Source organism: Myotis myotis, unplaced genomic scaffold (genome assembly GCF_014108235.1).
Source record: "Myotis myotis isolate mMyoMyo1 unplaced genomic scaffold, mMyoMyo1.p scaffold_m19_p_9, whole genome shotgun sequence".
In the NCBI taxonomy this organism is placed as follows: Eukaryota; Metazoa; Chordata; class Mammalia; order Chiroptera; family Vespertilionidae; genus Myotis; species Myotis myotis.
The window spans coordinates 2328116-2334857 of record NW_023416401.1 but is presented as its reverse complement, the minus strand read 5'-3'; the positions used below and the strand labels follow the sequence as shown (position 1 = coordinate 2334857).

Here is a 6742-nt window from a genome sequence, read left to right as displayed (position 1 = left end):
TCCATTTGAAAACGAATGTTTAAAGGAGGCCAGTTCCATCTGCTAATGTGACAGGTGAACTAACGCCTATGAAAAATGCACTGGCTTTTTCCCCAGGCTCTCTCCTATTCCAGAAAAGCAGGCAGGAATGGCGAACTCTGGGCTTTGATTGCCCCGCACGAGGCTGTGTCCTTGCTGGTGAGGTGGTGCTTTGCCGCTCTCAGCTCACCCTTCAAGCTGCAGCCATAAACATGTTCGCCGCCTATGGCAATGCGTTATGGTCAAGTTAAAACCACTTCATTGCACTTCATCCAAAGGGTGATGTAAACGTTTGCTCATAACTAGGGAGTGTCTATTGAACATTCCAACTGTGTGTGTTAGTTCCGGGCATTTACCACATGACAATAAAGCCATTAAGTGGGACATGCGTGTTCCTACATTCCGTCTAAAGCCTTGCTCTCCTCCTGCTTCGTCACTAGATTGACACGCATGTCCCCTTCCCCTTCCGGGAAAGTCCCCGGGCAGCGGGAGGACAGACGTTCCCTGTGTTGGGGGAGATCTTTGCACATCTAGCCCAGAGGTGCAGACAGCTCCCAGAGGATGGCAGACTGGCATTTCACCGCTCTGCCCGTGGTGGTGGTTGGGAAAGGAGATGGGGAGCTCTGCCGTTGCAGGGTTTGCATCTGTGCATGTGATTTAGCGCTTCATGCAGCGCAGGCAAATGTGTCTGCAAAATGCAAACTGAACATTGAGGTGCAGATTCATGGTCCCGCCCATCAAAATGCAAAATAAAGCATAAAAGATGCGCCAGCTCTGATGCTGTGGAGGCATCTGACAGATGGCACTGAATCAGTGAGGACGCTACAGAGTTCCTCTCTGCCGAAGAACTTTCCAGTGTAATGCTGGGATGGTGACGGTAAGAATTCAAGTGCTCAGCACAGTGGCCAGAACGTGAACGTGAACCAGGAGACAAAGGGGGAAGACAAAGCAGGTACGAGATCTTGAGGGAATAGCGATATCATGTCGTGGAGGTGTTCTTACCATTCCGACAATTCAATGCTTAAATCTGCTTCTCCATGAACTTCAATATGCCAGCGGTGGGAGGGAGTTGCCTGAGGATGCATCCCTTCTTGGAGAGTTTATTCTTGGGGTCACCATGTGCTGAGAAGTGTTTTGAGAGTGGAATTTAGCAAGAGCTCACGTCCAGGCCTTGTTGACTTTCACCACAGCACCTAAGAGTCAAGCCCCTTTCATCATGATAAGAAATCGTATATTTTTCCCTTTACCATAGTCCCTCAGGTTTTAACTCTCACACTTGTGAATGCTCACAAACACAACAGCAAGAACATGGATATTTAGTAAATATGGATTTCCTTCCTTTCCTCTAAGTACTACGAGAGAATTTTTAACTCATTTTTAATGCAAGCAGGGAAAGACTTCAAAATAGAGCAAATCTCCAAATAGCGTTTAGAATAAGTGTGTGTTGATATAGATTCAGAAAAAGTAATTACCTAAAAAAAATATGAATCTAATGGTAGGAAGCAGAAGGGGTTCTGTTTTCAGCTCTTTTGAGTATCAACTTTAGGAAATAATATTGGTAATACATTGCTGCTACGATAAACTTTATGAGGCTAACAAATATAAGATTTCTTGAAGTTTACATTAATTTTTCATCTTCTACATTCGTTTTCAAAAATCATTATTTAGTGCTCACTTCGGCAGCACACAAACTAAAATTGGAACGACACAGAGAAGGTTAGCATGGTCCCTGCGGAGGATGACATGCAAATTCGTGAAGCGTTCCTCATTTAAAAAAAAAAAATAATTATTTACCTTCATTTTAAAAAACAATCCTGCTGTTAACAGTACATTTAACTTTGACTAAACAGTCAGCAAGAAGTCCTCAAACGGGCGAGGGTAGCCACGGAGGCCTGTTCCCCTCGGGGCTGCAATGGTGTTAGGTTTGGCGAGGGGAACCTCATCTCACAGACACTCCCACTGCCGGGCTAGCAAATGTCTCGCTGTGTGGGAGAGTGGATTAGAATTCCTCTCCGCCCGGAAATGCCGTATTTTACCTTAGGATACGTCATTGACATTCTCTCTTTATTTCATCACACCTCTTTGAGCTTGCTTGCTCTTCCTCTCTTTCAATTTCTCTCTCACACACACAGTGAAAAGAAAGCTGTTTTGATTTTTCTTTTACTCCCAGGAAATCATTCCCTTTTCCTGTAGGCTTATAATTCTAAATTAATGATATGTGATTCGAATTCATTCATTAGTTAGCACCTTATTCATTTTTGTATCCAAGGCACCAAGACAGGGTGCGCAAACTGACTAGCTAGCCATGCTTGGTGAATTAATTAGTAACATATGTGCAAGGCAGGCTCCATATTTCATCCCCACACTGTGGGAACTTACAGTAGGAAAGGCCTCTCATCAATTCAGGCCACTGCAAATTGCGTTTTGATTTTGACTTAGGGTCTTCGAGTCATCCATCAATATCTTGATCATCCATGTAAAAAAAAAAAAAAACTGAACCCATTTCAGGAAATAAAAATGTATGTGTCCAAATATTAGTTTAGAGGGAAGGATTGCATTTTTTGGTAAAGGTAAACTCTTCACATAGGATTTTCCCCATTACATATGTAAAACATAATTTCTTTATACAGAAAATATTTCTATCTCCACATTTTACGTGTTTCCAATTTAGGTATTTGTACATATAAACATTGTTTTATAACATTTCATTGCTTAGGACTTAAAAGGAACTATTTGGAAAGGTTTTGTATTTTATTATTTTGAAAGGAAATTCATACTTGCTTTGTTTAAGAAATTACATACACAACTTCCCTAGTGACTTTGATCTTCCTAAAATAACTGCAAGTACTTTTATTCAATCAGCCAATCAATGCATATTTATTGACCTGCTCTGTTGACCAAGGCTATTCAATACTGACTGTTCTAATTTATTTGATCTTGAATCATTGCTTTATTTGGGCAGCAGATTCATAATAATGGCAACACATTTCATTTTGTTTTTATTTCTTTACTAGAGGCCCGGTGCACAAAATTCGTGCACGGGGAGGGGGGAGGTGTCCCTCAGCCCAGCCTGCACCCTCTCCAATCTGGGACCCCTCAGGGGATGTCTGAATGCCGGTTTAGGCCTGATGTGGCCTAAACCGGCAGTCAGACATCCCTCTCACAATCTGGGACTGCTGGCTCCCAATCGCTAGCCTGCCTGCATGCCTGATTGCCCCTAACCACTTCTGCCAGCCAGCCTGATCACCCCTAACCCCTCCCAGCCAGCCTGATCACCCCTAACCCCTCCCCTGCCAGCCTGATCAATGACTAACTGCTCCCCTGCTAGCCCAGTTGCCCCCAACTGCCCTCCCCTGCCAGCCCGGTCACTCCCAACTGCCCTCCCCTGCCAGCCTGGTTGCCCCCAACTGCCCTCCCCTGCTGGCTCGGTCACCCCCAACTGCCCTCCCCTGCTGGCTCAGTCACCCCTAACTGCCCTCCCCTACTGGCCCGATCACCCACAACTACCCTCCCCTGCCAGCCATCTTGTGGCTGTGAGTGCCGCCATCTTTGCAACGGCATGAGGGTCAATTAGCATATTTCCTCTTTATTAGATAGGATAATTATCTTTTAGTTTTTCTGTTGACCAATATTATCTTTTCATACAATTTAAAGTTATTAAATCTTTAGAAATTATAACTATTCTTCATTTATTACTAATCCAATATTATTTTGAATACTTAATTTGTGCTTTAGTTATATATATCTGGTCTTTATTGGTTTTCTTAATTTCTAAGAAATAATCTCTCCCCTAAAAAAACAAGTGTTAAAGACTAGAGCTCACAGAGCCAAATGTTTTTTCTTTATTTCTCCATAACACCATAATTTTGGTCTACCTCAAATTGAATAATTTGCTACACTGTGTTTGGCGTAGCAGGAGCAAGTAATTATGCTTGGAGACCCCTCCTAGCCTGTAAGGTTTTAATGCTCTACCCTTGGCCCTCTTTAAATAATTCCTGATATTAAAATGATAAGAAGTTTCCTTCTTAAATTTCAGAGAGGAAGTTCTATTGGTGCACCAGCACATCCTGTGTCCTGCAGAACAACTTCAGACGCCCGGTACCGCCTCGGTCCAGCCTGCTCTCAGTTTGCCTTTCGGTTTCTCCGACTGAGGAAGACGCCACAGCGGCCTTTTCCTTTTTATTGGAATTCACTGTGGATGTCACTAGGCAGATACCTGGCTGGAGATGTGTAGTTGAGTAATCATCCAAATGCTTAAGCAGAACAGGGGATCTTGACCAGATGTCATTGGAGGTTTGAAGGGTCCTCAGGGCCCATCTGGGTCGATGACCTCCAGCACCACAGCTGATAACCCTGAGCCCAGGGAGGGAAGGCTGGCCCACCTTCGCGGACCCAAATCCCGTTCCCCAGGACTCCTTCCATTTCACCCTGCTAGCTTACGCTTTTAAAACCCCATTTTAAACCTCTCTTTCCCTAAGAGTTGTTTATTTTATTATTTTTTTAAAATATAATTTTCTTGATTTCAGAGAGGGAAGGAGAGGGAGACAGAGAGAAACATCAATGATGAGAGAGAATCATTGATTGGCTGCCTCCTGCAAACCCCACATTGGGGGTTGAACCCACAAACTGGGCATGTGCCCTGATGGGGAATTGAACCGTGACCTCCTGGTTCATAGGTCGACGCTCAACCACTGAGCCACACCGGCTGGGCTAACAGTCGTTTATTTTTATTGTTCCCCCAGAAAAGTCTGCAGGAAGTGGTCTGTCATCTATTACCAGGGCCTGCCATTCTCCTCTTCTGCTTCAGTGCTCCCTTGCTCATGAATCGACATAAATCGTGTTCTTTCCTTATTTTTATTGTTTTACTCCTGCCCCACAGAATAAGAGAAAGAAACATTAAGGGGAAGCCGCTGTAGCTGTTGGACTATATCCTCTACTGACGCCTATAAAATCCCCTCTTTCCAGGTAAATATATCTTTACTTCTCTTCAACAAAATAGCTGGAGCCATAAATATGGCGGCTTAGAGAAATCTACGCCCCCATGCGGCCTTGTACGTGGCGCTGCATGCATTCCTGCTGAGCCATTATTTGGGCCATTCATAGAGCCACGTCATCACCGAGAGCCTCCTGGTGAAAGAAGAGCACAAACCCACACACAGCAGGAGCTCTCTCCTCGGAGTGCTGTGCTCACACCTTAAAGAGCTTTTCTGGCCCGGCCCGTGTGGCTCAGTGGTTGAGCATCGACCCATGAACCAGGAGATCACGGTTCGACTCCCGGTCAGGGCACATGCCCGGGTTGTGGGCTCGATCCCCAGTTTGGGGCGTGCAGGAGGCAGCCAATCCATGATCCTTTCTCATCAATGATGTTTCTTTCTATCTCCCTCTCCCTTCCCTTCCTCTCTGGAACCAATATATATATATTTAAAGGCGCTTTTCTTGTATACAGATGCTAGGAAGATCTCCTTCCTTACTCTTTCCCTCCTCCTCCACCCCTATCTTCCTTATACACACTTTTCACCAAATGTGAGCAGCCCACTGGGCTCAGTCTTTATATTATTAGCTACATTTTCGAAGTCAAGTTTAACTGCATGTCTGAAGCAGAGCCCAGTGCTATTTGCACAGAGATGGCGAGCTCTTCCCTTCACAAAGGAACTCTTCCTATCAAATGTACCTTGAGATCCGATGCCGAAACTTCTTTTATGACCGTAATTGTTACGAACCTACACATTAAAGGATCAATGATCCATACACTTCACACTTGCCAGAAAAACAGTCAATAGTTAAGTATTTTAAGGAATTCAAAGAACTAAACAAAATTAATCGACTGGAGAGTTTAGAAACATGCTGTGAACCAATGTTTAGAAACAATTCACTGTGTCAAAATTAAATCGGCTTAACTACAAAATTTACAAAAGCGGTGTTTTCACTTAACCATACAACTCCCAGCTCAATGCAGTCAGAAGATGTATCTTATCCTGAAGCTTGCTACCCATCTTTAGGCGGTTCTTTGGTCTTCTGGTCATCAACTTTGGATAGTAACAACATTCAATTTCCTTTGTCATTGAAAATATTTTAATGGCTTGGACAGAGGTTTGCAAGGGGAAGACCGTTCACAGTTCTGTTGGATTGGCTCTGATGGATGAATGGAACACACTCTAAAGACTAGAAAACCCTGCAGTAGACTGGCAGGGGGCAGCGCACACCCATCAGGCAAGCTCAGAGTTGACCTCATCATAACCAGTTTCCCCCATTAGCCACAAAAACCTCAAGAATTTAGTAATTCTAGAGTTTTAATGATAGCCTCGCTCAACTCTTTTTTTTTTTTTTTCACAAACAAGAATGCACAGACCACAAAAGTGGTGTGCCTTGCAGCAGCCAAGGCAGTGGTCAGCAAACTTCCGCTCGGCAAACCACGGCTGGAGAGCCACATGCGGCTCTTTGGCCCCTTGAGTGTGGCTCTTCCACAAAATACCGACTTCTGCTCATGGACCACGAAGTTTCAATCGCACTGTACGTGTGTGCCCACACGTGGTATTTTGTGGAAGAGCCACACTCAAGGGGCCAAAGAGCCGCATGTGGCTCAAGAGCCGCGGTTTGCCGACCACGGGTTAGAGCACAGATCCCCGGAGCCCCCTGGGCGCCTGCCCTGCTCTGGCGGGATGAACCCTCACAGCTCCAGGAGGTCAGAGAGCACGGGATGGGATGGCCCCCAGGGACCAAACCA

The 6742-nt window shown here is 44.8% G+C and overlaps 1 non-coding gene across 1 annotated transcript; it reads left to right on the top strand.

Annotated features, from left to right (window-relative positions):
• Window positions 1–1685: 1685 nt before the first annotated feature.
• Window positions 1686–1791, top strand: LOC118663963. The gene has a single exon (XR_004970243.1). It is a non-coding gene; the product is annotated as a U6 spliceosomal RNA (small nuclear RNA).
• The last annotated feature ends 4951 nt before the right edge of the window (window positions 1792–6742 follow it).